The sequence below is a fragment of the Cornus florida genome, unplaced genomic scaffold (genome assembly GCF_030987335.1).
Source record: "Cornus florida cultivar Cherokee Brave unplaced genomic scaffold, ASM3098733v1 CherokeeBrave_3.0.0_Hap2_Chr05, whole genome shotgun sequence".
NCBI classification, from domain to species: Eukaryota; Viridiplantae; Streptophyta; class Magnoliopsida; order Cornales; family Cornaceae; genus Cornus; species Cornus florida.
In genome coordinates this window covers 65,399,837-65,425,178 of record NW_026775575.1, presented here as the reverse complement: position 1 = coordinate 65,425,178, position 25,342 = coordinate 65,399,837, and the positions used below count along the sequence as shown (strand labels likewise).

At 31.2% G+C, this 25,342-nt stretch overlaps 2 pseudogenes; one reads left to right on the top strand and one right to left on the bottom strand.

The window, feature by feature from the left end:
• The first annotated feature begins 11,340 nt into the window (after nucleotides 1-11,340).
• Nucleotides 11,341-15,295, top strand: LOC132309384 (tyrosine aminotransferase-like; annotated as a pseudogene).
• On the bottom strand, nucleotides 15,004-24,721 carry LOC132306666 (nicotianamine aminotransferase 1-like; annotated as a pseudogene).
• Between the last annotated feature and the right edge of the window lie 621 nt (nucleotides 24,722-25,342).

Genomic DNA, 25,342 nt, shown 5'->3' with positions numbered 1-25,342 from the left:
CATGAGCTTGAGTCTCAGTGTCGACGGTTAGGGTGCGTATATGCAGTTGGATGTGTAGCTGACTGTGAAGGTTGAGGTATACCCTATTTAGGTTTAGGTACTCATGCCCACTCAGGTGCGTATTGTGTGATGCCTTCTATCTAGGTTGAGACTCCCTTCATAGCCTAGCGAGAGTCCAGTAGTGTGGATATATTTATGTGCGGATTATTAGTTATTGTTGAACTATTTAGTATGTACATGCGTATCGAGTCTCTGCTTGGATTGTAGTAGGATAGAACTTGTTTGTGGGCCTGACCCACTCCTATTTTTCAGGTGTACGTCAGTTCCAGGCTTGAGCTTGTTCGTGCTGAGTAGAGACGATCTTCCATTCTACCGACGATGTAGGATTTCTTTTCAGATCTTGGATTTGGATTTTATCTTCCATTTTACTTTCATTCAGTGTGAGATTTTTATTAAGGGTCCACTAGAGATGGATTCCCGAGTTGTTCAAATTATGAATTTTTGGTTTATCAGATTTAAGTATTTAATTATTTAAGGATTATCTTTTAGTTTTCTTTTCAGCTTTAAACTTTTATTCTTAAACTCATATTTTTGTATTCTGTGTTCGTTATAACATATTAATTGTTTGATATCCCTCAGGTTTGGGCCTGGGCCTGATCAACCCGTGTCTCGGATCCGAGGGGTATCACAGCAATTGAGAGAGATTGAGAGAGAATTCTCCATTGTAATTCTTCATCTTTTTCATAGTGAATTTGTTCGGTGTGCTCCATGGACGTAGCCCTAAGATTTGGGTGAATCATGTATATCTTGTGTTCTTATGTGTGATTTTTTTTATTCTTCGTGATTACTTGTTTATTCCTTGAATAACGTTATTTATTTTACATTTCCGCCACAACAACTGGTATCAAATCCGGTTGATTGTGTAGTGCAACTCCAACAAGTATCCTATATAACAATATTAAAGTAACAAATGAATTTGATTAGAAGGAAAGTTGCAATGGTGAAGAACTGGAGATGAGGGGAAAAAAAAGAGCAAATTTATTTCAACAATAAATAAATTATAATTTTAAACGAGACGGGACGGGTACCCGCGGGATAAAAATATTAAACGGTTGAGGGAATGGGGTGGAAAGTCCTCCCATTTGTGCAATTTTGGGCAAGAATAGGAGCGAAATTTTTAAACAGTTGTAGGAGCAGGGGAGGGTACACCCGTCCAAATCCACCCCTGTTGCCATCCCTATAAGTGACATATGCAAAAAAAAAAAAAAAAAAAAAAAACTCAGCTGAGGACTTTAGTTGAGGTCATAGCCCATGTAAGCGAGACCCTAAATTTTTATTGTTGAGCCACATTATCCTGCATTTATTCTGACAACCATACATTTATGTGGATGAAATGTTTTGGTTGTTGGTCCACTTTTTGGGACAATGATGAGAGGGACAAACAACTATTTAGGTCTTCGTCCTCATGTTACCATCAATTTTGTAGCCAATTAATTTTTTTGGGGAAGGTAATTTTATAGCCAATTAATATGAGAGCAACCTAGTTAATTTAGTCGAAGAAATGGACCTAGTCTGTGACTCTCATGTGACATATTACAATTCATGAAATTTGCTAACTATTTAATCCATACTATTCTATCAATCATTTTTAGTAAAATACAATATATATATATATATATATATATATATATATCATTATTACTGTTGTATAGCTGAGGATCATATGCTTAATGATTTTCATATGCGTACAAGCTGAGGATCAAAATTACAAGCTGAGGCCTATCCGTAAGTGAGTCTTGTTTTCTCTTTTTACTTGCAAGCTGAGGATCATATGTCTAATGATTTTCATATGTCAAAATAGGGTTTGAATTTGTAAAAACAAGAAAATACACGTTGATAAATAAAAAATAAGTTGTAAAAAGATTGAATTCCTATGTATAAACAATATTTGTCACCAAATTAGCAATATACAGTTGGTACAAACTTAATATGAAGGTTTGAGGTTCCGTTTGTTTTGACATAAAATTTATATATATATATATATAAATATATATATATATATTCAGTGTTTAGTAAAAGTTGAGGCCGAACTCATTAGACTGGGCGTATAAAATAATTTGACAAAAATTAATGAATAAGTTCTTTTTATAAAGTTTTACTAAATACTGAATATATATATATATATATATATATATATATATATATATATATATATATTCAGTGTTTAGTAAAAGTTGAGGCCGAACTCATTAGACTGGGCGTATAAAATAATTTGACAAAAATTAATGAATAAGTTCTTTTTATAAAGTTTTAATAATTTTTTTTCGTAAAATATTTACGACAAAAAATTTTTACATCCAAATAATTGGAGCATAAATGTAAAGAGTGTTAGAGTAAGTCGAAATGCTCAATGTTTTCTTCATGAAATCTTATGCGAATAACTCAGCTGAGACCCATTTACCTTAGAAAAATAAAAAATAAATAAAATAAATAAAAAAAAAAACTCAGCTGAGGACTTTAGTTGAAGTCTTCCCATGTAGGCAAGATTCTAAATTTATTTATTTTTATTGTTGAGCCACATTATCATGCATTTTTTCTGACAATATATGTATGTGGATGAAATGCTTTTGTTGTGGGTCCACTTTTTGGGGCAACGTATGAGAGGGACAGTCAACTATTTGGGTCTTCGTCCTCAAGTTACCATCTATGAAGCACGGACACGGATATGAGATACAGGTACGACACGACACGGATACGGCGACACGACAAATTTCAAAAAAATAGGACACAGACACGGCGGGGATACGCCTATAAAATTATATATATCTATATATATATATATATATATATAATTATATATTCAAAATATAATTACTAGAATCTTGTACAGATAAATAAAATAACAACAAATAACAGAATCAATTTCAATAATTTCATCTCTGTTATAAGAAAAATATAGACAAGACAAAACAGAAAATAAATAAAAAATAAAGTTGATCAAATTTCAAACGAAGATGTGCAGAAGAGACATAACTATAATGAACTAAATATGTATATGAATAAATATGTATACTTTCAGTCTTTCACAAAGTTTTGTTCATGTAACTTTTATATATATATATATATATATATATATATATATATATATATATATATATATATCTTGTTCATGAAGAGTGATAATTGAAGTATATGAGAGACTGAGAGGAGTGAGAAAATAAATCTTGTCTCACAAAAGTGTCGGACCATGTGTCCGAACCTCGAACACGCGTGTCCAATAAAAAATAATATTTGGACACTTTATAGAAGTGTCGGACACGTGTCCGAGCTTCGGACATGGGTGTCGGTGTCCGAAAAATATCCGACACGGGTACGGAACCCCTGAGAAGAATGTCCGTGCTTCATAGGTTACCATCAATTTTATAGACAATTATGTAGTGGAACCCAGTTAGCAGAAGAAATGGACCTAGTCTTTGATTCTCACGTGACATAATAAAGTGAAAGTGAAACTCATGCTACTTCTAGGAACTTTATGGTTATCAAAGTGAATTAAACTCAACAACATATGAGAATGTCAGCAAACTAGATAAATTCTCTGTTCCTCCACTAAATTCAGTGCTTCATAGCAAGAAGTAACGACCAATCTCTCAACTTGAATGGGTCAACCGGTGAACCTCAACACCTTCATGCTTTTGCTCTTTTGGAGTAAGAGTCTAGCATGCGTGAAAAACTAAGAACATGCAATTTAATTATCGTCTTTTAAGGTTCTAGCAATTAGTAGAACATGTAAAACCAGAAGAAACACATATTGACATTGCAGGGAAAGAAAAAACTAAAGCTATACAAGGTAAATCAAGAAGGTAAATGCCTGCTTGGTTTAATTTTGAAAAAAAGTTCTCAAGAAGTAAGAAAACTATTTTGAGAGAACTAAAAAAAAACCATTATCCAAAAACAGTCAATTTTTAAAATGAATTTTCAAAAAATTACAACTAAATAAGTTTCTATACAGTTTCTGGTTTCAAATTTTTAGAAAACAGAAAATATTTGAAAATCTTCTCTGAAAATTGAACGAAGCAGACCCTAAAATTTAGAATATTTTATATTGTGTTATTTTATTTTTCCACGAGTGAAGAAACGCAGTACATAGAATATTTTTTTTTGTTAGCGTAAAAGCAATTTGAGAAAATTCAAATAAATTAAAAAATAATAATAATAATAAGAACACCCTAACGGAAAGAAAGAAAATCCAGTTGACAGGAATTGATCTTTATTGAGAAGTTCAAGAAAACCCATGTCAAAATTTCAATTTTAATCATGCTTTCTTAGTTTAATCAAATTCTCTTAGATTCATAATCTAATTCAATTTCCTTTTAAATCATGCTCTCTTAGTTTAATCAAATTCTGTTTAGTTAGATTCCTAGTCTAATTCAGCTTCCTTAATTAATTTGATTAAATAGATTCCTTCTTTCTTCACATTCCTTTTCCAATCACTTTCTTTCAATTTCAACTTGTTTACAATTTCAATCCACATTCATTTCCTTGCAATTCTTTTGATTTAAAAGTCCTTCTCTCAATCTACAACCGTCTGGTCTACTAACTTCGAACTAAGCTTTTGGTTATCATTTTCTGAATTCTGTTAGTGGTCAACACTTTGTGCACCTTCCAAGAAATTTTCAAGTTTTTAGGAACAGTTTGTGCTGATTAGGAGACAATATTAGTGAAGGAGGTGATTCCACTCCAACCATGGTGGATTGACTTACCGTGGTTGACTTGATGAAGGACCCTTCCCATAGTAGACATGTGACATGTGGGTCATGTCTTAAATGCAATTTTGCGACTAAAAAGAGTTTGGGCCACCCTTTTCATGCGTGGAAGACAAGTTTATTTTGAAATGGTTTTGACGATCTATTTTTATTTCTTATTTTTCTTTGTTCAATTTAAAGTAGGTGTGCAACTTGAGCGGGCCAACTTGTCCCAACCCGAATCCAACTTAAATTTTTTGAAACTTGGGTTTTAAAATTCACAAATTGGGCTCAAATCGAGTTGCGTTTTCTCAAAAAAAATTTAAAAAAATCCAAATTGCAATCCAAATATATATATTTTTAAAATTTTTTTTTTTCAAATCTGTGCTTTTTTAAAAAAAAAAAAACTTTCAAATCATGCTCTCTTAGTTTAATCAAATTTTGTTTAGTTAGATTCCTAGTCTAATTCGGCTTAATTAATTCCTTCATTTCCTTATTTCTTCACATTCCTTTTGCAATCACTTTCCTTCAATTTCAATCCACATTCATTTCCTTGCAATTCTTCTAATTTAAAAGTCCTTCTCTCAATCTACAATTGTCTGGTCTACTAACTTCGAAGCAAGCTTTTGGTTATCATTTTCTGAATTTTGCTGATTTAGTGGTCAACACTTTGTGCACCTTCCATGAAATTTTCAAGTTTTTAGGAACAGTCTCTGCTGATTTAGTGGTCACCTTCCAAGAAGGCAATATTGTTTATGAACAGTCTCTGATATTAGGAGATAATATTAGTGAAGAAGGTGATTCCATTCCAACAATGGTGGACCGACTTACCGTGGTTGATTTGACATGTGACATGTGGGCCATGTCTCTTAAATGTAATTTTGCAACTAAGAAGGGTTTGGGGCCAGTGGGCCACTCTTTTCATGTGTGGAAGATAAGTTCATTTTGTTCAATTTAAGGTAGGGGTGCAACTTGGGCGGGTCAATCCAGCCCAACTCAAACCCAACTTAAAATTTTTAAAATTTGGACTTTAAAATCTACAAATTGGGCTAAAATCGGATTGGGTTTTCTCAATTTTTTTTTTTAAAAAAACCCCAAATTTTCAATCCAAATTTATTTATTATTATTATTTTAAAAAAAAACTTTCAAATCTGTTTTTTTTTTTTTATTATTATTTTTTTTTTACATTCAAATTAAATTTATTACCAAGCCAAAGAGGTCTTGGGAGTCTTTTTGGTTTTCAAGAGGCTGCATCTTGTTGCCTTTTAGTTTTTGATATATATTTTACAAATCATAGTGTGAATGAAAATTATCAGAGAACCAATTTTTTTTTTTTTTTTTTTTTTCAAGAACCATTTTAACTCCCGTATAATTATGAAACAAAAAGTTACTTCCTTTTGTTTTTGCAACGCTAAAGAAATTCAAGACAATGAGAGTAGCAACGGGCCAAGAGAAAAAAAAAATTATGTTAAAGCTAGATGCATGTGATAATTGTATGCAGATGCTCACTCTTGACTCGGCCGCATGCTTATGTTCAATGTAAATGCAACCAATGGCAGTTTAATCGATAGAATATGGTTTCCATTTAGTAAATCTGGTAAATATTTTGTATTTGTGCTTCAATTGGTTGCTAGTTGCCCTTCTTTTTTCAATCCTCTTCCCAATGCATGCCAAAATTAGTTGAAAATGTTTATTTGAGAAGAAAAAAAAAAAAATAGGTAAGCTTGTGCAATTAGTTAATACTAAGCTTGTGCAATTAGTTAATACTTTCTTATGCAATCTGATGTTTGGCACAAATTTTCTTTTATGTTTTTCCTTTCCCAGGTATTCTTGCCAAAATCATTTTGTTTTTAGTGGTGTATATGTTTTCTGTGCGCTTTTACATTTAAGATTGTTTTTAGTCTGTATCTCTACCATGAAGGAAGACAATGTTTTTGATGATGCATCTACTCAAATCAGGAAAACCTCTTCCCAACTTGAATTGTCTTTTGTTTTATTCATAGGATTTATGTTTATATTGTTTTTACGACATTTGAAGAGACTTTTTATTAGAAGCTACAACTGCGCCTAACATAATATATATATATATATATATATATATATATATATATACATACATACATTTATATTCCTCCTACGACATCATGCAAACTCCAAAGTACCCAAAAATTAATAATTGAATACTTAAGTTATAACACCAACGGGCGTGAAAAAAAGAAAAAAAAATTTAAACAGAGATGTAATTTGCATATTAATTTGAAAAAAAAAAAAAAAAAAAAAAAAAAAAAAAAAAAAAAAAAACGAAAAAAAGGGGTTGAATGGGTTAACCTTTGGGTTTGGGTTACTTAAAAGCCCATATATGGGGTGGCATCGGGCTGGCCCAACCCAACCCAACCCAACCCAACTACGGGTTGATTTTGGATTGGAACCGGGCTAGGTTGGGCCTGCCCAACTTGCCCCTCTAATTTAAAGTAAGAAAATGATACAAGGTCCAAATGAATAAAACCAAAGAGAAAGCAAGATTGTTCATGTGTTAATAATATGTCACTCCTTTTTGGCATGGGACATTAAAAAGTTAATTTTTAAAACAAAAATGTATTTTTATCATCTTATGTCTTTCATCATCACCCTTAAATGGCAATATTCGTACTTTACAATTTTTTACATTTGTACTACACTCTTAAAAGAAATGATAATTTAATATGCCATGTAAGATTTGGGAGAATGATTGGGTTATTTAAACTCCGATGTATTTGTACCTAGTAAGAGTCAAATTTATGACGTCCAATTTTACGACTCACCCTTTAAGACCCCCTTAATCTCTTAGCCACACATGCTGCGAATTATTTTGGGAGAGGTGTATGCGTATATTATTATTGAGTCTTGAGTTTCTTAAAAGTCTAAATTCTCGAATTAGTTTAATCAAATTGGTTATTGACTCTAGAAAATATTGATACGAGATCAGGAAATCCAGCTTGGGGTTCCTATTGATGTCATGATCAGACCTGATGAAAATAAAGTTGTTCATGCCAATTCTTTATACACAACAATTGTCACTTGCGGCTGTTTCTTTATAAGTTGTATGCTTTTATTTCATTTTCTCTAAATTTTATGGTGTAGACTTGCAGTCTTTGTTCTTTTCTGCACTACTTTGATCCAATTAATGTCCAAATGACGTATTTTTCAAGAAAATGTGCAGGAGAAAATTTTAATTATATATATATATATATATATATATATATATATATATATATATATATATATTGGAGCTTTAAGAATATTTTTTAAGTTTTTATTTCATATTGAAGGTAGCAGGAACATGGTGCATAAACATGCACATTTTCCAGGGCATTTTGGTTGCGTGTCATTTGTGCCATGCAGGTTAGAGACATGTACATCGGACTAAAATAATTTTTACACTAAATTATTGCAGTTAATTGCTAGAAATGTTTGGAGATACATTCTAACATAGGAATCTGGAATTCAATAATTCTCGAAATATTTATTTTTCTATAATATTTTGTTTAGTATCTTATCACTTTAAGGTTGACACATATCACCAACATTAGTGAGGGATTTTTTATTTTTTGGGGGAAATTGTGACACATATTGAATAGAAAATTGGAACTTATGCAGATGAAAAACCCATGAAAGGGGCTGTACTTCCCACAAAACCAGAAAGTGAAATTAAAGAGAGAGAGAATGTTGAAACCAAAAGGCCTGAAGGTATGTATACTATAATCTCTCTGCAAGTCCTGCTAACCGTGTCTAGGGGTGTTATTCTCTTCCAATTCCCATTTAGCCTTATATTTGATAATAGGGTATTTCTGGTGTTCTATTAGTACTTCTGAATCAGAAGTGGATTAACCGTGTGTGTGTGTGTGTGTGTGTGTGTGTATATATATATAGAATAAAACACAGTCCACTGTGAAATTTAATCCTGACCTGCTCGAGATTAAATTCGTTGGTTTATAATGCCAATTAGTTGTAGTTCCAAAGTTCTGCTAAGATTATCATGTATAAGTTGGTTAAAATTTTCGGTTGAGATTAGTGTAGATGGTAAGTTAATGATTAACGGCTTCAGTTAATATTCATTTGCATTTTTTTTTCTAATTGCAAACATTTGGCACATAGTCTAATGCATCATGCATATGACTTTCTGAACATATATTACATACATTTGGCATAAAGTCTAATGCATCAGAAGCTGATGCAACAATGCTTGAAGCAGGGCAAGTCAAACCAAGAGAGTTTCACAGCACACCGCATAGTACTGTTCATCCAGCAAAACCAATAACTGTAAGTGAAAGAAAAGGTTGTAAAACATTGGATATCCTAAAGAGTATTGTCTATGGCGGTTTAGTGGAATCAATTGCAAGCCCAAGTGTTGTGTCGTCTCCGCGGCTGCGGATGCTACCACATGTCAGTGTTCAGAACTTCTGTTTTCTTTGGCTGTCTACACCACTGTAGGAAAGATCAGTATATACTAGTTGGATTTAGTTTTCAGTGGGTACTAAGTTTCATTCGCATTAGTTAATTTATTTGATTTTGTAAAAATGTAGTTCTATCAAAGCAAAAGAAAAAGTACCAGAGTAAAAGATATACTCGGTCACGTTGCGTTATCACTTGTTATTCCATAATGTTTTTTAAAATTTACTTATTTTCTTGTACAATTTCTTTTTGACCTAGTGTTACTATATTACAATTTGAAGAATGCGGATTTTAAGTTTTTCGTGAATTTTAATATATTAAAAATAATTTTGGTGATTATAATACTCCAGACTTGAACGGTGCATGTGTTGTAAGGCCCGTTCCAGAGTTGAACGGTGCATGTGTTGTAAGGCCCGTTCCAGACTTAAACGGTGCTTGTGCATTATTTTTTTGTAGGGAACGAAGGATGTACATGGACCTTTTTTTTTATTATTATTATTTTAACAAGTACATGTACTGTTCACATTACAGCAAAGTGGCTTGTTAATTATACATGCACCAAGGTTCCAAACAGTGTGGGTAGGTACGAGAAAATCAGTGGGACTGAGATTCTGACCAATCATAATTCATGGAGACCTAAAAGAATTGACGATATACACATGCTAGTGTGTGTATATGTATGTGTATACTAAATTGACGATGTACACATGCTACTGTATATGTCTATATATAGAGCATCCTCTTTATCTCCTACTAATATACACACACAAACAGACGAATCTCTCACTTTACTCTCACCACCTAAGAGTTGTGAGCCTGAAATTAGACATAAGTCACATAATAGCCGATTGATTAGCTCAGACAAAGAAGAAGAAGAATATGGGGGCAATGGATAACAAATCAATAAAATGGTTTTCATGGAAATAATGGAGAACTGAAAATGGCTTCGGCCATGACTATCAGAGGTGTTCAGTCCACAGTAATGGCAAATCTGAATGAAGCAGATAACAGGCCGATGATTCCTCTAGCCCAAGGTGATCCATCCTCCTTTACGTGCTTCCGAACCACTCCTATAGCAGAAGAAGCCATTGTGGATACTGTCCGCTCTGCTAATTTCAACTGCTATGCTCCAGCTGTTGGAATCCTTCCAGCAAGGAGGTATACATGCAAATACATATATATATATATATATATATTCCGACATTTTTCATGTATATATGGATTTGTTTCTATTGCATGTATGTTTCTATCATTTAGGTGCATTTTAGGATTAGTTTTTATAAGTTCAACACACTCAACACACAAAGTGCTTCTTTGTCTTGAAAATTGACATGGTAAAATTTTAATTTTGTTTAGATTACTGAGTGCTTGAAGAGCTATATCAGCCTCACCTCTGATCCTGCAACCATTATTCAGGTATGTAATTCAAGGTGCTGCTTTCTGAAGACCATATTTATTCATATACACTGCATAAAATTGCAATACTGTTAGTGTTCAAATTTTAACTACAAACCCAACTTAATTGTTATGGATCATTTGGCAGCTATTTACTTGGAACCTAAAGAAATCAAATATAAGTTCAACTATTGTGGAAGGATATATGTGATAAAAAGGATATCACCTAATATTCTTAACCATGAAATTTTGTAGACTTTATAATTTAGTACAAAATACTGATAATATGGCTTCCATCATTGATTAATGCATTTGAAAGGACATAAAAATTTAGACAAAAGGTGATGTTTAAGATTGAAAAATTAGTATCATAAGAAAATGAGTGAAAATTAACAGGAACTCTAAAATGAAAGTATTTCTTCTTTGTTTTTCTATCTTTTGGTAGTGAAATCCAAGTAATTTTCTCTAGAAAATTAGCTATTTATTTATACCCTAAATTTGTCATCAAGATAAAGTTTGCTTATTGTTAGCTACATGGATAAGATCAAGAAAAGAATGAAGTTAATTACTTTGAAAATGTGATGGTTTTGATACCTTTCTGGTTCAATCAAAGTTCTTGATTCCTACCAAAAAAAAGGCTGCTTATTTTACTTACATGCTATCATCTCACCTCTAATAAACTTGCTTTTAAACCATCTAACAAGTAATGAAATTATGTGGTCCATATGTATTAGGGAGCAGTTCCTCAGATCATTGAGAGAACACCGGAGGTATGATCAAAGAAGCTGCAGATACTTGTTACGACAGACTCGAGGAAATTCCTTGCATCACCTGCCCACATAAACCAGAAGGATCCATGTTTGTAATGGTAGCGACGTCGCAAATTTGTAACTGTTCTATGTTTTAAAAGTTAATTATTTGACCATCTTTGCACTGATCATTTTTATGTTTCATTGCAGGTAAAGCTAAATCTGCAACCATTGGAAGGCATAAATGATGATATTGAGTTCTGTATCAAGCTTGCTAAGGAGTAATCTGTTATTGTTCTACCAGGTAAGAAAATTCACTTGGAATTGATTCTTTCTGAGGCCCTTTTTTAACTAGAATTGTTTGTTTCCGTCCATCATATCATTTTTGTGCTTCTATGTCCCATTCCATGTATAATTTCTACTTGTGAAGTTAGAATTTGTGATCATATGATGTTTATACATAATGCATTGTAGTTTCTAATTAAAACTCAGCATATGAAATTAAATCATAAGATTTGAGTCTTGATTGTTAGTTACGCTATGCGAAATGAACGTGGAATATGTGTTAAAACAAACAACGTGGAATATGTGTTAAAACAAACATCGTGGAATTGAAATTAAATTTTCTTTTATTAAAAAACTTATAATAAATAAATAAATAAGTAATATGTGTTAGAGTTTTATAGAAACTCTTTTAAAATCTCTTTTTATATCAATTAATAAATAATTTTTTATATTAATAATAATACTTATCTAATTAGATTTTATTTTATTAAAAATTCATAATAAATAGATAAATAGGTAATTTGTGTTAGAGTTTTAAAGAAACTCTTTAAATATATCTTTGTCTAATATGTTATAATTTTATTAAAATACAATAGGTCATTTGTGATAGAGTTTTATAGAAATTATTTTATTTTCTTTAAACATATCCTTTTCTAATTAGATTTAATTTTATTAAGAAACTCAAAATAAAAGCTAATTTGTGGTACAGTTTAGAAAAATTATTTTATTTTATATATCAATTAATAAATATTTTTTATATTAATAATTCTTGTCTAATTAGATTTTCTTTTATTAAAAAATTCATAATAATAAAAAGATAAATAGGTTAATTTAAATTTTATTAGAAAGATTTTAGAATTTTATAGAGTTTTTTTATTTTATTTTTATTTTATAAAAACTCTTTTCATATCAATTAATAAATATTTTTTTATATAAATAAATAAATACTGAAACTCTTTGCACATTTAATAATAGTATAAATAATAATAAAAAAATTATATCAATTAATAAATATTTTTTATATAAATAAATAAATACTAACAAATAAATAAATAGGTAATTTGTGTTAGAGTTTAATAGAAACTCTTTCAAAAATTCTTTTTATATCCATTAATAAATATTTTTATATTAATAATTTTTTACTAATTAGATTTAATTTAATTAAAAAAACTCATAATAAATAGATAAAAAGGTAATTTGTGTTAGAGTTTTATAAAAACTTTTTGAAAATCTCTTTTTATATCAATTAATAAATAATTTTTTATATTAATAATACTTATCTAATTAGATTTCCTTTTATTAAAGACTCATAATAAAAACTAATTTGTGGCAGAGTTTTAAAAAAATAGATAATTTGTGATAGCGTTTTATAGATATTATTTTATTTTCTTTAAATATATCCTTGTCTAATTATATTTCATTTTATTAAGAAACTCATAATAAAAGCTAATTTGTGGTAGAGTTTTAGAAAAATTATTTTATTTTATATATCAATTAATAAATATTTTTTATATTAATAAATCTTGTGTAATTAGATTTTCTTATATTAAAAAATTCATAATAATAAATGGATAAATAGGTTAATTTAAATTTTATTAGGTAGATTTTAGAGTTAGTTAATTTGTGATAGATTTTATAGAAAACTTTTATTTTCTTTTATTAAAAAAACTCATAATAAATAGATAAATAGGTAATACGTGTTAAAGTTTTCTAGAAAATCTTTTAAAAACTATTTTTATATGAATCAATAAATATTTTTATATATTAATAATTCTTGTCTAATTAGATTATCTTTTATTAAAAAAAACTCATAATAAAGATAATTTGTGGTAGAGTTTTAAAAAAATATTTTATTTTTTATATCTATTAAAAAATATTTTTTATATTAATAATTCTTGTCTAATTAAATTTTCTTCTATTAAAAAACCTATAATAAATAAATAAATAAATAGTTAATTTGTGTTAGAGTATAATAATAGACACTCTTTTAAAAACTCTTTTTATATCAATTAATAATTATTTTTATATTAATAATTCTTATCTAATTAGATTTTCGTTTATAAAAAAATTCATAATGAATAGATAAATATGTAATTTGTATTAGAGTTTTATAGAAACTCTTTGAAAACCTCTTTTTATATCAATTAATAAATAATTTTTTATATTAATAATACTTGTCTAATTAGATTTCCTTTTATTAAAAAACTTATAATAAATAGATAAATAGGTAATTTGTGTTAGAGTTTTATAGAAACTCTTTAAATACATCTTTGTCTAGTGTGATACAGTTTGATTGAAAATAAAATAAGTAATTTGTGATAGAATTTTATAGAAATTATTTTATTTTCTTTAAATATATCCTTGTCTAATTAGATTTAATTTTATTAAGAAACTTATAATAAAAGATAGTTTGTAGTAGAGTTTTAGAAATTTTATTTTATTTTATATATCAATTAATAAATATTTTTTATATTAATAATTCTTGTCTAATTAGATTTTCTTTTATTAAAAAATTCGTAATAATAAATAAATAAATAGGTTAATTTAAATTTTATTAGATAGATTTTAGAGTTTTATAGAGTCTTTTTTTTATATAAAAACTCTTTTCATACCAATTAATAGATATTTTTTATATAAATAAATAAATACTTAAATACTGAAATTTTTTGCACTAACTTTTTTTTTATATGAATTAGTGAATATTTTTTATATATAAATAAATATCGAAACTCTTTGACAGAGCCTCTGTATCATTACTCTTGTTCCAAATCAATAACATGCTTCTATAGGAACTAATCATGCAATTGAACTCCTTTTTCATAGGAACTATTCTGCTTTTGATTTTAGTGTTGGTTATTTTTGTTAGGGTTTTATTAATTAAAATAAGTACTTAAAAATTATTAGCGATTAAATTGTGAGAAGGATGTGAATAAATATGAGAGCTAAAAACTTTTCCATCTGTCGTGTCTATGATATGAAGTAGCTTATAAATATCTGATTTTTTTCAATTCTTCTACTTTTATTCATGTTCTTTCTCTCTATCATATTTTATTCTATAACTTTAAATTTTGGGAACATGAAAAATTTGATGATTGTCTCTGTGTGAGCATACGCATGGCGGACACACTGTAGGTAGTGAGGCTGTAAAGGATTTAGGACAGTGCACTATATTGCTATCTCTCCATTATACAGGCTAGAAATTTTTTCTCTTACTTTAATTTGTTTTTCACCGATAAATTTTTATTTTTTTATTAGATAACCGGGGTGTCCGGGACTTTGTCCCGACTAAGTCACGGAACCCATGCAAAGCACCCCCCACACGAATTGGGTAAAACTCGAACTATGTCCGCAAACTTAAACCCTAAAAAATTGTTTACACCTAGAAAAAATCGATAATGAGATTTCAATAATAATTTACCGGCGTATAAATTTATAATTCTATGTAATACATGTGATAACATGATACGAATGAATAATAGTTTTGGTGATATGGTTCGGTAAATAGATTTATAAATAAGAATACACAAAATCCCCAACAATTTTAACTTCATTTGTTGAATCCTTTATAGGTTGCTGAGACAGCTAGCATGACTTGCAGGGTTTGCAGTGGGAATGAAGAATTGGCTGCGCATAACTTTTGCTGCAGGGCATCACTTGAAGATGGGCTTGGGAGAATTAGAGCCTTCTATTTGAGGTATGCCAAGAAGTAATAGAATCACTTTGTCCTAATAAAAATCATTAAGATCAACTCTTGAATGACGATCCATAACTATGTGAACTTTTCACACAAATTGTTATTAGAGTTATTTTAGTCACATTCAAGTCCTGCGATCAATTCTCTTTCTGCTAAAAATTTCAAGCCTGTGTGTGTGTACGTGTGTCTATGTTTACGTAGAATTAAAATGTTCTTGAAAATGTCTTGCAGAAATTGAGAATATGAGCCATTATTAGAGACTAGTAGCAGAAAAATGGTTCACCTGTAGAATATAACTACTTAGTTGTCTGATCTTGAAAGTGCCATTTGATAATCTTCCCTCCAAAAGGCTTTTAGAGACCAAGGATACAATAAAAACCTGCACATTATTATACCACCACCACCGAGGGCCGATGACCTAGTGATAGCTCCTCTCATTCCAAACCGAAACATGTAGGGTTCAAGTTTTCCCAACAGCATTGCGGGAGTTCTTTGTCAGGGCAAACAAATGGGTAACACCCATCAGTCGCATCTATTAAATTAAAAGGTTAAAAGTATAAGCAAAGTTTGGGAGAACAAGCACAGCAACAACAAGAAGACCGACCATGACAACTCAATCTTCGAACAGAAAAACATGAAAGTCAATCTTTCTTGGCATGCCTAAAGCAAAATGCTTTTATCCTAGAAAGACCATCTTCAAGAGATGATGGCTCAATGGCAAAAGTTATGCGGAGCCGGTTCTTCAGTCCCACAGCAACCCCTGGACAAGATGTCACCAATTTCAATGCTAATTCAGCAAGCTATTGAGAGCTCAGAAGCATCTCCTACATGCACACATACTATATGAAATTCATTAGTTGTAAATTGGTTTTTTTCTTACCCGGAAGAACAATCACGGATTCCTCCTTAACCAGCTTGACACAAAACTCCATATCATCATTAATTCCTTCCAACAATGACAAGTTTAGCTTAACCTGCAATGTATTTTGTTGGCAATTGGAAAAATCTTCAATTGTTTGTTTTAATTCATAAAATTAAAAAATTAAAATTAAACTCAAAATTTCTACATCCTTACCATTATAAACATGGATCCTTCAGGTTTATATGGGCAAATAATGCAAGGAATCTGCTTGAGTCTATCATAAGAAATGCGTGCGGCTTCTCTCAGTAAATTGACAGTATTCACAAAGAAGTCCTCTGTTGTTTTTTCGAGAATTTGAGGAACTGCCCCCTAGTACATGAAACACAGTATTATTACCTTTACTACTTAAAATATATTTAGAAAGCAAAATAATCAGAGGATATATGATTTTAAGCATGGATGTTGAAGCAGATATAATTGAAACACAATGCCTATCTAGATCTTTGTCTACTAGAATATCCAAATAATGTAAGCATTGACACATTATTAGACATAAATGAGAATAATGAACTGGATTAGACCAGATCAATATTGAATCATCAGCAAATTAGTGCACCATTTCAGAGGAAACAACCAATTAACTTTTTCCTATTTTATGCATATAAATACAAGGTTAATAAATTGAAAAAAAAAAAGAAAAAAAAAAAAGAAAAGAAAAAAAAGAACAGAAATGATCAGATCTTGCTAGAAGCAAGGTTAACTACGCGTTGCAGAGAGTTTCTTCAATTTTTCATTCCTTCTATGATATACTAATATCATCATACCTACCAAAAAGTAATTAATATCATCATAGTACAACTACGTCACTTAAGCAATGTGAACCACAAATGATGTCGAAGATCCACCATCAATATTTTAACAAAGGGAGAAAATAATGAATGAGGTAACCGTCACAGCAATCGGTCATTGACAAAAACTTTGGGAGATGATAAGATATGGTTGCTAACCAATGATCAAATATGTGAGCTTTTGGGAAACCTATTGGCAATGCTACCATTGTGGATCTATGCATCGACAAATTGCAGGCCAAGTTCAAGGCAAACGATTTGTGAAGTGATGTTCAGACATTGGGAAGTGGCTGGGAGGCTTGGTTCATAGGCCACCCTCTATGTTGATCTCATCCTGAACTGTTCCATACACTTTGCATGACCACACACACAAAAAATAATAAGAAGAAACGAAAAAGTTTGGGCTTCAATTGGATTTGATGGGCTTGACCCACTTCTCCTCACTTGTCGAAAATCTACCTGGCTGTAAAATTTGTTAGATGAACGATTAATTACCATTTTCACCAAGTCCCTCGGGCTATAAATTCCTTGTTCTCCTGTGGATTGATCTGGTATAGCAAGAACCAAGACATATTTAGTAGGCTATACATTGCAAATGACAAACTCCTATCTTTGATTCTTCGCAAAGCAACAAAATTCCACTTTACTGTATCAACCAGAAATACAATATATATAGGCTGGAGTCCACCTATAAATGGCATTTCATATTGTAACCTGGGAAAAACTGGGGTTGGCCTGTTGACAGACAACAGATGTCAATTTATATTAGGCTTCTCCACAATGTTGGGGCATTACAAGTGTGGCAGTGGAAGCTTAGGCCCTAAGAAGGCCTTACAGAGTTGCTCATCACAGGGATTCAAAGCTCTTCATATTCAACAGGATGAAGCTATTGTGCTTGCCCAAAAAAACCCGAACTACGTTATCAATCACGACTATGGAACTTAGTTCATGATTTCAGGTGGCTGATAAGCAGGAGAAGCAGTTCATCTTCAGCAACCCTTTAAGAGGAACAATTGCAGAGATGGCCCCCAAGAGGAAAATTCAAATTCATTCCTTACCATCTATTCAAATTTAATTAGCCAGGGGGTCAAGTAGAATAACATCAGATATCCTTTCTAGTTTCTATAGCAAATTTTGACTAAAGTAGAACTTAAAGATTTGATTCCTCGAGGCTTCTAAATCAATTGCTCCAACACTAATTGGCAATAAATCAACCTTTTTTGCTAATTACAACAAAACTAAGAGCTTAAAACATATATATATAAAATTGCATTTGGACTTCAGAAAGAAGCTTTTTGGAATACATACCTGAACGAAGGTTGCAGGACCGGAGGTAATGTTTAGATACTCCATAATGCTTTCAACAATCTACGACAGGGAAAGAAAGATAAAGATTCACTATGTGAATCCGCAATATTATCATTATAAATTTTGAGGTATATATCTGCCATGTATTATTCAAGTTCAATTATTTAGGGACTATTGCTTGGACATAGGTCCAAGTCAATGAACAGCCAGTTAGTGCAATATAGTGCCAAACGTTGGGCCATTCTCCATCTTTCTCACCTGGCTTCCTGCATAGGCATGACCAGTACTAGGTGATGGCCTTCACTGATACATATTTTGAGAAAGAATATGTAATCTACTCTATAGGAGCTATGTATTGCTTATATGGAGTTCAGGTCATGGAAATTTATCAAATTCCCAGTTATTTCATTTGCGCTTCTTTTAGTTAGAAGAAAAAAGATACCGGAAAGTGAAGTGAAAGAAAATAAAATAAATTTTCTAACATGTATTAGGTTAGAATGAAAATTCTGTAGGAAAGTTGCAGAATATTTCCGTTTCATGGTTTGGATAGCATGAAAGTTACAAGAAAATATTATTGAATTGTCTTTATTAATTTATATCAATTGAAATAACAAGTCTAAATAGATATGTCTCCAATTAATATTTTTCAGTATTTTTATAAAATAATAATTTGAAAATCTAAATAAACATTTTTTAGGACATTTAAAGAGAGATGAATTATACCATACTTTTAAAAAAATTAAAATTAAAATTTATGCATAAATACACTTTGTGACTGATAAAAGAAAATGACGTACTTTTAAGTTTAAATAACTTTCTCAAGAGGACAAAATTTTCTTTACAAGAATTTATAGGAAAGCCGACTTTCCGGAAAATATATATTATAGAAAATTATTTTCCCTCAAAGTTTTCTTATTCTTGCTATCCAAACTCTTAAAATGTTTAAAAAATAAAAATATATATAAAAAAATCATTTCCTTCACTTTCCAGTACTTTCTATCTAACCATGGAGCCTTAATTTTTTATTGTAGGAAGTAACATATTTCACTTTCTCTATGTCCCTGTTTCAGTTACAGTTAAGGATTTCCAGTTATAGTATTTCCATATCAGATTACCAAAATAGAATGTTAAACTACCTGATCATGTGTTCAAATATTGTGTTAGGATAAAGTGGAATTGTAAAACAAAATGGAATCATTCAATTCTCACGTGATGCCTAAAGGCCCAAAAAGTATAGCGAAAAACTAGAATGACCAAATTTAATTCTAGCTATGTTAATAAGCTACAAAGAAAATATATGGAAAGAGAGAAACCCCAGAGTTTTGAAGATAGCCATTGGGATCATTTGTCACTATCCAACCAAGTTGCCAACCGGGAACAATCCATCTCTTTGACATGGACCCGAGTGTGAGAATAGGCACTGTTGCTCCAAACACTCCCATTTGAACAAACGGGCAACTTCCAAAAGCTAGATGGCCATAAACTTCATCTGCAATCACTAATATACCAAGATTTCTTGCAGTCACCGCAACCTGAATTATCAAACAAATAAAGAATGACCAACTTTAAAACCAAAATCCATGATTACAAATATAGAGGCATTCTTATTTCCTAGACAATAGTGTAACCCACTTTTTGTAAATGTTCATAAGTGAAAACATTCCCACATGGATTGCCAGGGTTGATTATAACCATAGCAACAATTTTATGATCTGCTACAGCTTCTACGCCATCAACATCAACCTCCCAACTCTTTTCTGGAAGAAGATCAAAGTGCCGGACTTCAAGATGATTTAATGCAGCATGAGCTTCATACATTGGATACCCTGGTCTAGGAAGCAAAATATTGGCACCAGGGTGAGCAAGGACTGCTAATATGACTTCAATTGCTTGCTTACTGCCAACTGTGAGATAAACATCATCTGGAGATAATTTATATGGAAGATCACAACAGAGATGTTCTGCAATAGACCTGATCTAAAAATGAAATTTCAAGCATCAATTTAACAGATTAATCTGAAAATTCTTTCACCCATGATTGAGTTCTTCATATTTGGATACCATCGAAATAAGTTCATTTTCCTTACAATGACACTCTGTTTGATACAACGGATGGAAAAGTGGAAGGGAAGGTAGGACGGATAAGAAGGTATTTATAGGGAAAGAAAGGGTCTTCCCCTTCATTTGTTTGATTGAGTAGAAAGGAAAAGAGGAGGAAAAGAAGTGGATTTTCACTATTTTATTTTTATGCTGGGCACATGCCCTTACTCTTTAAAGGAATCTACGTTTTAAGGCATAATGTAAAAGGAGTGAGGGAGCCCTTTACTTCCTTTCATCCCACTTTCAGGAGGAACGAATGTAGGCTTGGAGAAAAGGATCTTCCATCCTCTAATCTATTACCTTCTCCTTCTCCTCCTACCAAAATAATGGCCTTTCCACCCCTCCCCATTTCCTTCCATTCCATTCCTTTTTCTCATCCCTCCCTCTTTGCAAACAGACTATTAGCATATAAACAGCATAAGTAGAAATATGACAATTATACATTAAGAGAATAGTGAAATTAGGAAGAAGATAACATGGAGATCGAGCAATGATTAAAGAGGACAAAAAACAACATAACCCTAAAATCCAAGATTGTCATTAAAGAGGAATAAGATGCTCAGCAAGAACCACCCAGGGCTGTATCAGCATTAAAAGAAATTTTAACCAATACAGAGTGTCAGGCTAGTAGCAAAAGTGAGGTCATACGTTTGGCACAAAAGAGAAAGAGAAAGGACCAGTTAAGCACCATTTGTTCAGCATATTTTCTCAGTCAATGATATTTTCCCAGTCTCAAAATCACCATTCTGACCATAATGTACTTGTTACGGAAATAGGAAATGTGGCATCAATGAGTGATAGCTTCACATGGCCCATTGCTACGTCAAATCTAACAGGGCTCATCTATATAAGAGTAAGATCCAGTTAGTTAGACGTTAAAACACACCAGAACAATTCTCCATCCTTGTCCTCTCTTCTCCTCATGGATCCTTCCCCCTTGGTGTGACAAGAATGCAATCTCCCCAGGTCACAAACCCTAACCCTAAAAAGTGCATGAATTTATAGGTTGATCATCAGAGTTCCTGTAGATTTCCGACAAGAATAGATAGCGAAGAACACCTGTATCTGGTCATATGATTTTACATCCATACAGACTTGCTCAAAAGAATGATATTAGTGGACTGAGAAAGAAAATGTCAATTCTGATCCATTTAGTATACCTATATTGTAATTTTGCCATATTTCTGTTAATGCATGAGGTGGGACTTAACCCATGTACCTTACGCCACATTGGTTGAAACTCATTTTCTTTTTCTATTTTTTAATTTAATTTTTTATTTTTAACACCATATTGTGAACTATTTAACAATCATCAACTCTATTATTTTTTCTTTAGTGAATACCTTTGCCTGGTATATCACAAACTCTTGTGTTACAATAAAAGTATAACAGATGAAGTTATTTATTATAAAATGTTCAAACCTAGATATACAAGAAAAAATTTAACTCTGAAACACATTTCGTAATATTTCCAAAAATGCTTCAGTTCCAAATTTTTCTAGAAAAATGAGATCTCTGACAAGACACTATATGGGAGGCGAAACAATTATTCCGGACTGTACAATTCACAGAATAGTTGGATCGGATCTTTGAAGGCTGCGTAGATCCAGCTTTCTATGGACACTCGATTGACACATAGGAAAGGATGTCAATATGCCTCTAGTCTTCATTGGCCAGGCAAATTCCTGTGGATGCAGGTGGGGATGAAAATGGCCACCCATCGACAAAAAAAGCCACAAACTATGAAGGGTAACAACATGGGATATGGATACAACATGATATGGATATGGTGATAAGACAAATACTTACAAAGTAAAATAAGGATACGGAAAGGACATGTCAATATATATTGTATTAATGTAAATATGTATAAAATTAAAATATATATTCCCATGTATAAATTTAAAATAATAATTATTTGTCATATTTTTACTAACATTTCCTTACTAAAAAAATTTATGATAAACAAGTTGAGAAGTGAGAGTTATATTTCATGGATAAATTTTAGACTAAATTAGTCATGATATTTATATATATATATATATCAATATTTCTTTTTGAAGAAATTTTTAACTTTTCTTGATAAATGTGTTATGATATTATAATTCAAATAATTATTTTACTTTAATGTTCAAAGCTTGTTATATATGTCATGAAGTTTTTTTTTTAATAAGTATATGGTTTGTGAAGAATGTGACAAGTAGGAGGAAGTATCACAGAAGTATCGGATACGTGGCTGAATAAAAAAATTTATTTTCAAAATTTTGAATACATTTAGGAACTAGTGGACGTATATGTGCGAGTATGTCGGTATCGGATACAAACGCAATATGCGTACGTCCCCCTTATAAAATTATATGTGCTTTACATTTCCTTTGTCATGCAGTGTTTATATTATGTTAATGTTTTTTGTTAATGGAGTACAAGTATTTGTTGCAAATGAATTAACAAAAGATTTTCTCCAACAAAAGAACATGAAAATATTTTGCAAAAATATATGTATGTATACATATAAATATATAAGTTTATTAAAAGTTCTCCATTCCAAAGTTATTGAATATATAATACAGAATATAAAAATGTAACATGTGCATGGTTCTTTTCTCAAGAAGGAATTACATAGCATCTACAAACCTATGAGAGACTCACAGTGAATTCTAAAATAAAAAAAAATGGTCTTATCATTTGGCCATTATAATAACGTTCTACTCTTATAAGCTTTAGTATTGACCAAAACTTAATCCATTTATTTGTTCATCTAAAGAATGTTTGGTGTAACTACTTTTAGTTTATCTTTTGACAACATTATTATGGTGGTTTACATTGTTGTTCAAAGAAGAACAAAACATTTGATTGTTAAATGACACCTTATTTTTTCGGAAAAATAAATTCTTAGCAATAACATTTCCTTGGCCTTAACAAAGCAGACCTAAGAACTCTTTCCCTGCATAGCTTTAAACTTGAACGAAATGTTGATTGCCCTCTTATGTTGATTCCATATTTGGGCTTGTTTCCACTATAGCTCAGAAGTGAAGTGTTTTCTTAAGTTCTTTTTTCTTTTTTCAAAAAAAAAAAAAAAAAAAAAAAAAAAAACAACAACAACAACAACAATTAACAGTGACAAGAGTTGAACCCTTAATGCCACTCCTCCCTTTTATGCCAGCACTTTCCCACTGTGCTTTAACACCTTAATAGATAGTGTTCGAGCTCTTATAGAGACTCAAACCGAGCATGCAATGTAGCACCAGCTAAGTTAGTCGTCATCTCCCACCTCTTAACATATCAAGAGCACTAAAGGTTTACAAAAATTGACATTTCACACTCCTGTCTAAAACTGCCTACAAATCAAAGTTAAAAATAAAAATGAAAAAACAAAGATGATCAAATTAATATATGGGCGCAGATGGACATTGATCATCCTTTATTTTGAAGGGATATGCCAATGAATGCCTCAAGGTCACCTGTTAAGGTGCAACTGCGTATCCTATTTCTTTGAAGGTTCAAACTTGAGCAGTTCTATTGGGTAACAGAAATTTTACTGTTTCATATCAACTAATCAATAAACTAAAGCACTCCCATAACATGATTCACATATATGATTTTCTAAATATATTGAAGTATGAATGAAGATGAATTTCTGAAATCAATATTCATCAAAGACTACACGTTGAGGATTTAAAAACTATTGGGTTGATTATAAGGGCATAAATTATTAAAACCATTATTTAAAGTTATGGGGTTTATTTACTTCTACTTCATACTCTGAAACTACCAACAAAAAGGCTAAAAAAAAAGTTGAACTTAACATGAAAATGAGTGAGATTAAGCAAAAGAGAGAGACACCCATATAAACAAATCTTACAATTACCTCCTCGCTGGAAGAATACCAACACTTGGGGCGCGACCGTTGAAATCTGCAGATCTCAGAGCATCAACAATGGCGTCTTCGGCCACCGGAGTAGTCGGAAAACACGGAGACGCCGCCGGATCGCCACGGCCGGGTGGAATTATTGAGATTCTTCATGAGGGTTGCGACAACACCTTTGATAGGGAAAGCGAACGCTCGGTCCAGCTCTTCATTCGGTCGAAAACCCCAATTTGTCGATCCGTTCTCCATTTTCTCTGCTGCTTCTGTTGGAGCTCGTTATTGGGTTTTGCACTTCTGCTGTATGGCCAGTGCAAATGATTGCTCTTGAATCTTGAGTCAATAGGCGTAGCGACAAGACGAAGGAGGAGAGAAAGTCGGTACAGTACAGTGTTTTTATAAAAATATGTAGAGTAATTTGTGTTTTTTTAAAAAAAAAATTATGTTGAGTGATTTGATTTCTACGTAGGTACTCCCGTACAAATCTTTTTTGAAACTTAAACCTTGGCTATTTTGGTGGCTATATATATATATATTTTAGGGATTTTTATTAATACATGGGTTTAAGGCCCAAATACTATCATAAGATGAGGTCAACTTCTTAATTTATCAATAAAATGAGGGGACCATATAACTTTTTTCTTACAAATGAAAAGACTATACAAATATTTCTCTAAAATGAACTATTTTTTATTTTAGACCACACAACAATTTATATTGTTACTTTGGTCCAACAAAATATGTTATTATACCATAAAAGCTTTAAAACATGAAATAAGCTTACTGAAAGATCCTTGAACAAGCGGTTTAATATTAATATAGACTTAGAGATTTCTTTAGACAATATATCTTATATATAAATTAAATTTAACAAAATAGTATAGGCTCTGATACCAAAATTGAGTTGGATCTAACCAAATAGAAGCATGCAAAATAACATAGAATAAATTTAACAATTAAATCACAAAAATGACTACCGAACCTGATAACGCTCTGATAACGCCCTGTAAAAACGTCTGAACACCGGCAAGAACGGGCCAATAAGTCAACAGTTCGAGTCAAC